The sequence below is a fragment of the Procambarus clarkii genome, chromosome 34 (assembly GCF_040958095.1).
Source record: "Procambarus clarkii isolate CNS0578487 chromosome 34, FALCON_Pclarkii_2.0, whole genome shotgun sequence".
NCBI classification, from domain to species: Eukaryota; Metazoa; Arthropoda; class Malacostraca; order Decapoda; family Cambaridae; genus Procambarus; species Procambarus clarkii.
Genome location: NC_091183.1, coordinates 349,313 through 360,005, shown reverse-complemented (window position 1 = coordinate 360,005; position 10,693 = coordinate 349,313). Strand labels below are relative to the sequence as shown.

The window sequence follows — 10,693 nt, the reverse complement described above, 5'->3', positions numbered from 1 at the left end:
CATTATGAAATGGGTAGCTTTATCATTTCATAAGAAAAAAATTAGAGAAAATATAATAATTCAGGAAAACTTGGCTAACTAGGCAAATCGGGCCATGTATAGTAGGCTGAGAAGCGCGTTCTGGCTACTAGGTACGACATATATATATATATATATATATATATATATATATATATATATATATATATATATATATATATATATATATATATATATATATTATATATATATATATATATATATATATATATATATATATATATGTATAAATATATATATATATATATATATATATATATATGTCGTACCTAATAGCCAGAACGCACTTCTCAGCCTACTATTCAAGGCCCGATTTGCCTAATAAGCCAAGATTTCATGAATTAATGTTTTTTCGTCTACCTAACCTACCTAACCTAACCTAACCTAGCCTTTTTTGGCTACCTAACCTAACCTTACCTATAAATATAGGTTAGGTTAGGTTAGGTAGGGTTGGTTAGGTTCGGTCATATATCTACGTTAATTTTAACTCCAATAAAAAAAAATTGACCTCATACATAGAGAAAAGGGTAGCTTTATCATTTCATAAGAAAAAAAATATAGTAAATATATTAATTCAGGAAAACTTGGCTTATTAGGCAAATCGGGCCTTGAATAGTAGGCTGAGAAGTGAGTTCTGGCTACTAGGTACGACATATATATATATATATATATGTATATATATATATATATATATATATATATATATATATATATATATATATATATATATTTATATATATATATATATATATATATATATATATATATATATATATATATATTTATATATATATATATATATATATATATATATATATATATATATATATATATATATATATATATATATATATATATATATATATATATATATATATATATATATATATATTTATACTGTTTTTTCTTGTCAGCGTGTAATCATCGGTTGCCTACCCTTCCTACATGAGCGGATGGTTTTGTATACTTCCTATGTGGCAATACAATATCGACCCCTCACTCCAATACAATACAATACAATACAATTTTATTTAGGTAAGGTACATACATACAATAAATATTTACAAGGATTGTTTGACTTATAGGTAGAGCTAGTACATACAAAGCCTAAAGCCACTATTACGCAAAACGTTTCGGGCATGATAAACTTAAATGACAAGCTTAATACTAATTGAGCATATAGAGTACAATGAAAACAAGAAATGAAAACATAGATGAAAAAGCAGCACAAATACAATTATGTCGACAAACAGCGCTCTTTAAAGAAAAAAACAGACATTGGTTGACAATAGAAGGGTAAGGTAGGTTACAGGGAATTTATTCCCAGCAAACACAGAACGTTTGTGAACGTTTTTAAATGGTGCCACAAAGGTAATACTCTAACATTTGACATAAATACTTATTTCTGACGTTCTTAAAACCACTAGATATAACTAAAAACATGTATTCTTGAGACACAGTTTTTTAAGATTTATGTAAAAATTTAAAAATAGTAGTGAATGCTATGGAATTATAATGTTTTCATGCTTTATATATAAAAATAAACAATTTTCAGTCAACATTTCGTTTTTTTTGTTTACTTTATGTAAACCTATCCAATTTACGTTCTTATAACATAAATATAACATTTATATGTCGTCAATATGACGTTATTTCCACGACATCGTTACGTTATTATAATGTTATATTAAGGTATAATTCCGGTATAAAAAAGCTGAAATATATTGAGCTTTATATTTTAAACCTTGTAAAATTGTCGTAAAACTTGGAATAAAACACTAAGCATGCTTTATTTATGAAAATATAGAAACACATCAACAAAAACATAAACCACATGTCACCTAGCTATAATTCTTTGTCTTTCTAGAGAATGTAATTTACGCTTTGACAATCTTTCTTCATATGACAGGTTTCTATTTTGGGGTATTAACTTTGTTATCCTCCGCTGGACGCATTCTAGTAAATTTATAACCATGATGTGGATATACTGTGACCAAAAGTGAAGTGCATATATATCTAAATGGAGCCTACCCAGAGCAAGATATATCTGAAGAACAATGAACCGATATCTTAATTATTACTAATGTTTCAATACATAAATCCCAGTGTTCTGTTTGCCTTATTACGAACATTTATTCATTGATTTTTGTTTGTTTTAAATTCTTACTAATCATAACTCCCAGATCCCTTTCATAATTCGACTTCATAATCTCAGCACCATGCATGCATCTAGCTTATATCTTGTAACTCGATCTATCGTCATTACCTATCCTTTAAACCTTACATTTGTCAGTATTAAACGGCATCCCCCAATCTTTTGACCATATTTCAGTACCCAATTTAGATCGTTCGATCGATCAATTTAGACCTCCTTGTATCATGTATCATCATACATGATGATAAAATGATACACACTACTGGGTATGCTGATGATATAATGATACACACTACTTGTTATGCTAACATGCAGAACACTCTTAACTCTGTATTATTCTCATGTCAGGACTTAGGTTTAGTCATATCTCAGCAGAGGAAACAAAGATACTAAACGGGTGTCCACCCAGGCAGGGAGGAGCTGTTCACAAGATGCAACTGTATGATGGCTCCCAGCTTGACTATGTTAACAGATTCAAATACCTTAAAACTTGCCTTGTATTGTCCTTTTGTATTCAAACTCTGTCGTCAGTATAAAGAGAGGCTCCATAAGCCCTCTTGGAGATGTTGCAGGTTATCACTCAGGCTATGGTGCCGATGTTACAATTGTCAAAATGATGTACCTTGCATACATCAGATCTTTAGTGGATTATGCTGCACCTCTGCTTGCCTTGATGACTGAAAGAAAGCTTAAAGGGCTTGAAAACTTGCAGAACGAAGCCTTAAAGATAATCTTTGGATGCCCCTCGTACCACAAAGATACTTAACATGAGGAAGGAACTTAATATTCCGAGCGTTGTTTATCGTGTTACTGAAATTAACTGTCAAATTGGTATAAAAATGCTAAGGCTAGCTCATCCTAACTCTTGCACAGAAGCCTTCCAGAATGTCTTTATTGAAGGTCAACATTGTTTCATGTGGCACTGTATCAAAAGCTTTGCTAAAGTCAAGGTACACAACATCACAATCCTTACCACTATCAACTGCCTCAACTATGCTGGAATAAAAAGAGAGCAAATTTGTTAAACATGAACGGCCATGTGTAAAACCATGTGTTGCGACTTAACCCCATTGATTCTAAATCTTTGATTCCTTTGGTATAGCCATGCCCTAATTCAGCTTAATATAGAATCCACAATATAGTGAGCCTCTATCTTTTAATCAGTCTTTTATGTGGCACTGTATCAAAAGCTTATTTTATGAGTGGGGAGTCCGTATAAACAACTGGGCCTCTACCCCCTTCAATCCGAACTATTTTCCTTGCTTCTTGCACTGAAATGTGTACAAGTCTCTAAACTGATACATTAATTGTGACTCTTTATCATCCTTAATTGCTCTCAACTCTTTAAGACATACTGTAACATGCACGTGTCTGAAGCTAGACACAAATACAACAAAATTTTTAATGATAACAAGAAACTTCGAACTAGGTGCCTCACAGGAAGGTGTCCTCAGTCCTACCTTATTTAATACCTTAATAAACACGCTGTTAAACTCTGTACCGAGCAAACCCAACGTCCACATCATTATAGCTATGCTGATGATATAATGATACACACCACTGGGTATGCTGATGATATAATGATACACACAACTGGGTATGCTGATGATATAATGATACACACAACTGGGTATGCCGATGATATAATGATACACACCACTGGGTATGCTGATGATATAATGATACACACAACTGGGTATGCCGATGATATAATGATACACACCACTGTGTATGCTGATGATATAATGATACACATAACTGGGTATGCCTATGATATAATGATACACACAACTGGGTATGCTGATGATATAATGATACACACAATTGGGTATGATGATGATATAGATACACACCACTGGGTATGCTGATGATATAATGATACACACCACTGGGTATGCTAACATGCAGAACACTCTTAACTCTGTATTAGACTCATGTCAGGACCTAGGTTTAATTATCTCAGCAGAGAAAACAAAGATACTAAATCGGCGCCCACCCAGGCAGGGAGGAGCTGTTCGCAAGATGCAATTGTCTGATGGCTCCCAGCTTGACTATGTAAACAGATTCAAATACCTTGGCCTTGAGGTGCCACTGTATAGTCCTGTTGTATTCAGACTCTGTCGTCAGTATAAAGAGAGGCTCCGAGCTCTCAAGGCTGTTGCAGGTTATCACTCAGGCTATGGTGCCAATGTCAGAATTGTCAAAATGATGTACCTTGCATACATCAGATCTTTAGTGGATTATGCTGCACCTCTGCTTGTTTTGATGCCTGAAAGAAAGCTTGGAGGGCTTGAAAAATTGCAGAACGAAGCCTTGAGGATAATCCTTGGTTGCCCTCGTACAACAAAAGATACTTAATATGAGAAAGGAACTTAATATTCCGAGCGTTGTTGATCGTGTTACTGAAATTAACTGTCAAATTAGTATTAAAATGCTTAGGCTAACTCATCCTAGTCCTTGCACAGAAGCCCTCCAGAATTTCTTTATTGAAGATCAGCATTGTTCCAAATGGATAACAAAAACTGGAACTCAACTCAGAATGTATCAGGTTCATGATTTGTACCAAGAGAAACAACAACGGCACTTTCCTGCACCGTGGGAGGTTACACCCTTTCCAGTTTTAATCCCTCCCTTTCCACCCAAGAAGCAAATTAGAAATCAGCCCAAACTTCGTCTTGAGGCAAAGCTAAACGCCTTAAGCCATATTGATGCTCTGTCCACAGAGCATTCTCTCTCTCAAATCATATACACTGATGGTTCCCTACACCGCACCACGGGTGCAACTGGAAGTGCAGTTGTTCTGACAATGGGCGATGGCCTATACTTTGAGTGGGGAGTCCGTATAAACAATTGGGCCTCTACCTTTCAGACTGAACTATTTGCTTGCTCCTTGCACTGAAATGTGTACAAGTCTCCAAACTTGATACATTAATTGTAAGTGACTCCTTATCATCCTTAAATGCTCTCAACTCTTGAAGACATAACTGTAACATGCTCGTGTCCGAAGCTAGGCACAAATACAACAAAATTATTAAGGATGGTAACAGAGTCCATTTCATGTGGTCTCCATCTCATGTTGGCCTCCAAATGCATGATAGAGCTGATAAGTTAGCCAAAGAATCTGCCTTTAAAGGAGACGTATGAGTGTAGCCTTGGATTGTCAATGAGCAATCTGAGAGCAGCAGTACACCGAGAACTTCAACAAGATCTTGTAGATCTGAGGCAAAGTGAAATTGACACCAGTAATTCCATCTATCATCATACTATCATGCAAGAGGAGCCACACATCTATGGATCATCCAATAAAATCAGCAGACTTCTAGATGTTACTACTGTTCGGCTTAAACTGTGTTTCAACTCTCTCTGGGATTTCTAATTATCTGCTGATGTAGACCTAACCAAATGTAAACTGGGTCAACAAGCACACCGTCTGTCACTATGTGATGGAGTGCCAAAAGACTTCACTTGAATTGAATTGAATTGAATTCAGAGACAATTTTATAATAAATATTCCAGAGATGTTTAAATATTTCATTCAAAACGATCTGCTACCAGAAATCTTAGCCAAATATCCCCTATTTGCTAACTAAGATAAGTAAATGATACGTAAATTGTCTCGCCAATTATATATACGAGGGAATGATTAAGGGTCGAGGGACGAAATGCGCATTGCTGCCCTCATCTGTGACGTCACAGCATCATTCGCGCTAGTATCAACAGAGCGGCCATTTTGTCGTCAGTGCAGTCAGCGGACAGAGGACAAACGCTTCATGCAAATATTATCGTAAGTAAACACTTATATTTTATTATATTATTAGATTCTAGTGCTGGCTACAGTGCTGTGTATGTGTAGGCGAGGCCGGGCAGTGCTGGTGTATGTGGAGGCGAGGGGCAGTGCTGGTGTATGTAGAGGCGAGGCCTGGCAGTGCTAGTGTATGTGGAGGCGAGGGGCAGTGCTGGTGTATGTGGAGGCGAGGCCTGGCAGTGCTAGTGTATGTGGAGGCGAGGGGCAGTGCTGGTGTATGTGGAGGCGAGGGGCAGTGCTGGTGTATGTGGAGGCGAGGGGCAGTGCTAGTGTATGTGGAGGCGAGGGGCAGTGCTGGTGTATGTAGAGGCGAGGCCTGGCAGTGCTAGTGTATGTGGAGGCGAGGGGCAGTGCTGGTGTATGTGGAGGCGAGGCCTGGCAGTGCTAGTGTATGTGGAGGCGAGGGGCAGTGCTGGTGTATGTGGAGGCGAGGGGCAGTGCTAGTGTATGTGGAGGCGAGGGGCAGTGCTAGTGTATGTGGAGGCGAGGCCTGGTAGTGCTATAGTGTATGTGGAGGCGAGGGGCAGTGCTAGTGTATGTGGAGGCGAGGGGCAGTGCTGGTGTATGTGGAGGCGGGGGGCAGTGCTAGTGTATATGGAGGCGAGGGGCAGTGCTGGTGTATGTGGAGGCGAGGCCTGGCAGTGCTAGTGTATGTGGAGGCGAGGGGCAGTGCTAGTGTATGTGGAGGCGAGGGGCAGTGCTGGTGTATGTGGAGGCGAGGCCTGGCAGTGCTAGTGTATGTGGAGGCGAGGGGCAGTGCTAGTGTATGTGGAGGCGAGGCCTGGCAGTGCTAGTGTATGTGGAGGCGAGGGGCAGTGCTGGTGTATGTGGAGGCAAGGCCTGGCAGTGCTAGTGTATGTGGAGGCGAGGGGCAGTGCTGGTGTATGTGGAGGCGAGGCCTGGCAGTGCAAGTGTATGTGGAGGCGAGGCCTGGCAGTGCTAGTGTATGGAACTGAGGACTCAGGCCCCAGGGCCTGGGCACAGGGGCCTGAGCACTGCTGAGGGTTAGCCAACATGAGAAGGTTGTGTTGATTGCCTGAAATTATTTAAATTGTTTAATGTATTGAATGGCATTTTTCAAGTTACATTTTTTAAATTACTGAACTAGGTTCTAAATTTTTTTAAATTTTGCCACGAGGGGGCGAGTTTATTGGGCAGCGCCACTTATCTTGTGAGTGGACACACCGCCATAGCAGCATGTACAACACTCTCCAATAGGAAAAAAACCCTCTGGGTTCTAGGCTAGGTTAGGCTCATCTGTAATAATTGAATTAAGCCTAGCAAAGCCTAGAACCTAGTTCAGTAATTTAAAAAATGTTGTAACTTGAAAAATGCCATTCAATACATTAAACAATTTAAATATTTTCAGGCAATCAACACAACCCTCTCATGTTGGCTAACCCTCTCTCATGTTGGTCAATAATTTAATTATTTTTTTATGGAGTAATCTTTGCTATATTGATAGTGCTTGTTGTGTGTCTGCAGGTGCATTCAGTGTGTGTACGATACCTGATGTTAAAATATTATTTCTTTCTTGTTCATGCTCTCATTTAGACGTTTGGCCTCGACGAGGTTCAGTCTTGTGACTGGTCTGTGGCACGTTTTTGTTGAAATGTAGTCTTTTCGAGACTACATTTCAAATGTAGTGTGTGTGGAGGCGTGTATGTTAGGTATTACCTAACATACACGGTCTAATATATCTATCTGTGTGAAATAGATTAAATCCATTTATTTGATATTCAGCCAATAGTTCTGTATTTTCTACATTCATCCATGTTATGGTAAGTGCAATAATATGTACTGTTTCATTGCAGATTAGAGATTCTAGATAGTTCTAGATTTCCGAAGTACTGAAACGCGCGCCATACAGGCTTGGTGGATCTAGGTGCAAGGTAAAATTATTTACATTTACTTGTTTTTTATTTATATGCATATATATATATGCCTAAGTTTTGAAAGTGAACAAATTGTTTACAATGGTTTATAATTTTATCAGTGTCAGACACAATTACATCTTACAATTACATCTGCTCATTACAAAATACTCTTTAAAAAATTACTTCTTAACAATAAGAGCATATAAATATATCCATAATCATCTGTATCAAACCTTATTACAGGTAAAACCAGTAGGCAGTCTACTGTATTTTATCAAACCCTTATTAGAATAATAGATCTTGTAATAATTTTGCAAAAATAGTGGCATTTACTATTTTTAAAAGATTATTAAAAAATTTACCGTTATGGTGCATTCGGAAGACAAACCAAATTTTTCACTTTTGACAATTGAGCACCTGCTACATCCTTGTAGCAGGTGCTACATCCATCCATTGGTTTCAACCCTTTTACCCTGTTGTAGCTCAGTCGATTAAGGCAGTGTCTGGGATGCTCCCGGACGCAGGTTCGAATCCTCGTCACGGCCCTTGTGGATTTGTTCATTTGATGCATCACGTTATTGTGATCTGTGTGTGTAATTCTTCACCTGCTACAGCAACAGGAATGTGTGTGTGTGTGTGTCTGTATATTTGTGTTGAATATGACCGAAAGTGTAAGATTAATGATTCTAACACAAATCGTCTGAATATTTGTTTTTCTTCACTGTCGAGAGTAGTTAAAAAAAATTTACTCGAGTTTATTTTCACACTTTATTTATAGTCTTTCAGTCCCTCTCCTTACTGCTGCTGCTGTTTCTCGCATCTTTGCATCGCTTGTATGTTAGGGGGTTTGGCCTCTTGCTCTATATTGATTCCATTTGTGTGTGTTTGGGTCTCTGGCCCTCTCGCAATTTCTGTTGAACAAACCCCTTTTCCTAGTTCTGCATCTCTCCTTTGGTATAAATTTTGTTGTGCTTTTATCATATATTTCACAAAACTTGACATACATCTCATTTACTTCATGTCCTATCAGCAAGTGTTTGTCAAATTCTTTAGGGAAAGTTTATCATCCTGATTGCAGATCTCTAGTGCTATTATGTCAACTTCTTGTGGATTCGCAATCATTATTTAATTTACCTTTAGGTGTTCTTTCACCAGCACAGCAACACTGTACCTCTCCCAACCAGTTTAAGATAAAAACTAAGTGCTAACTAATTAACTCAATGTAACCTACCTTACCCCCAAAATGTCAACCCATGTCTTCTATTTTAAACAATGCTGTTTTGTTGACCAAATTGTATTTTTGTTTTTTTCTGCCATGTTTCCCCCCTCCCCTTTTTCCATTCTTTTTTTTTTCTCAACACAATTTATACTTTAATCTCAATTAGTATTAAGTTTTAGTCTTGGAGTTTTTCCTGCCCAAAATGCTTTGCGTAATAGTGGCTTTAGGCATTGTATGTACTAGCTCTATTTATAAATCCATCAACTTTTGTATCTTACCTTGAATGTATGTACCTTACCTGAATAAAAATTTATTTATTATTTATTACTATTTTACTTTCCTTATTTTTCTGTCTCGTCTCCAAACTGAGTAGCCCCTTGAGAATATGACCTCATTTAAAATATTATCTTCAAGTTTTGTCTCCATGAGTGCAACAATGTCTAGTGTCTGCAGCTGTATTACATGACTTAACTACAGTATCTTTGATCTCACTCAATCTATGTTTGTGTATGCAATTTTCAGGAACATGTTCCCCCTCTCCTTATTGTTCACACCCCCTTTCTCTAGTGATTTTGTTGGTTTGTGTGTGTGTGTGTGTGTGTGTGTATATATATATATATATATATATATATATATATATATATATATATATATATATATATATATATATATATATATATATATATATATATATATATATATATATATATATGTCGTACCTAGTAGCCAAAATGCACTTCTCAGCCTACTATGCAAGGCCCGATTTGCCTAATAAGCCAAGTTTTCATGAATTCATTGTTTTTCGACTACCTAACCTACCTAACCTAACCTAACCTAACTTTTTCGGCTACCTAACCTAACCTAACCTATAAAGATAGGTTAGGTTAGGTAGGGTTGGTTAGGTTCGGTCATATATCTACGTTAATTTTAACTCCAATAAAAAAAAATGACTTCATACATAATAAAATGGGTAGCTTTATCATTTCATAAGAAAAAAATTTGAGAAAATATAATAATTCAGGAAAACTTGGCTTATTAGGCAAATCGGGCCTTGCATAGTAGGCTGAGAAGTGCGTTCTGGCTACTAGGTACGACATATATATATATATATATATATATATATATATATATATATATATATATATATATATATATATATATATATATATATATATAATATATGTCGTACCTAGTAGCCAGAACTCACTCCTCAGCCTACTATGCAAGGCCCGATTTGCATAATAAGCCAAGTTTTCATGAATTGTTTTTCGATTACCTAACCTACCTAACCTAACCTAACCTAACTTTTTTCGGCTACCTAACCTAACCTAACCTTTAAAGATAGGTTAGGTTAGGTTAGGTAGGGTTGGTTAGGTTCGGTCATATATCTACGTTAATTTTAACTCCAATAAAAAAAAATTGACCTCATACATAATGAAATGGGTAGTTTTATCATTTCATAAGAAAAAAAATTAAGAAAATATATTAATTCAGGGAAACTTGGCTTATTAGGCAAATCGGGCCTTGCATAGTAGGCCGAGAAGTGAGTTCTGGCTACTAGGTACGACATATATATATATATATATATATATATATAT

General features: G+C 36.7%; 1 long non-coding RNA gene across 1 annotated transcript in view; it reads left to right on the top strand.

Annotated features, from left to right (window-relative positions):
* The first annotated feature begins 5,890 nt into the window (after window positions 1-5,890).
* Window positions 5,891-10,693, top strand: part of LOC138370937 (uncharacterized) — a 5,722-nt gene continuing 919 nt past the window's right edge. The window contains exons 1-2 of the long non-coding RNA XR_011230264.1: window positions 5,891-5,978; window positions 7,814-7,891. This is a non-coding gene — a long non-coding RNA (uncharacterized lncRNA). The remainder of the gene's footprint in view (window positions 5,979-7,813; window positions 7,892-10,693) is intronic.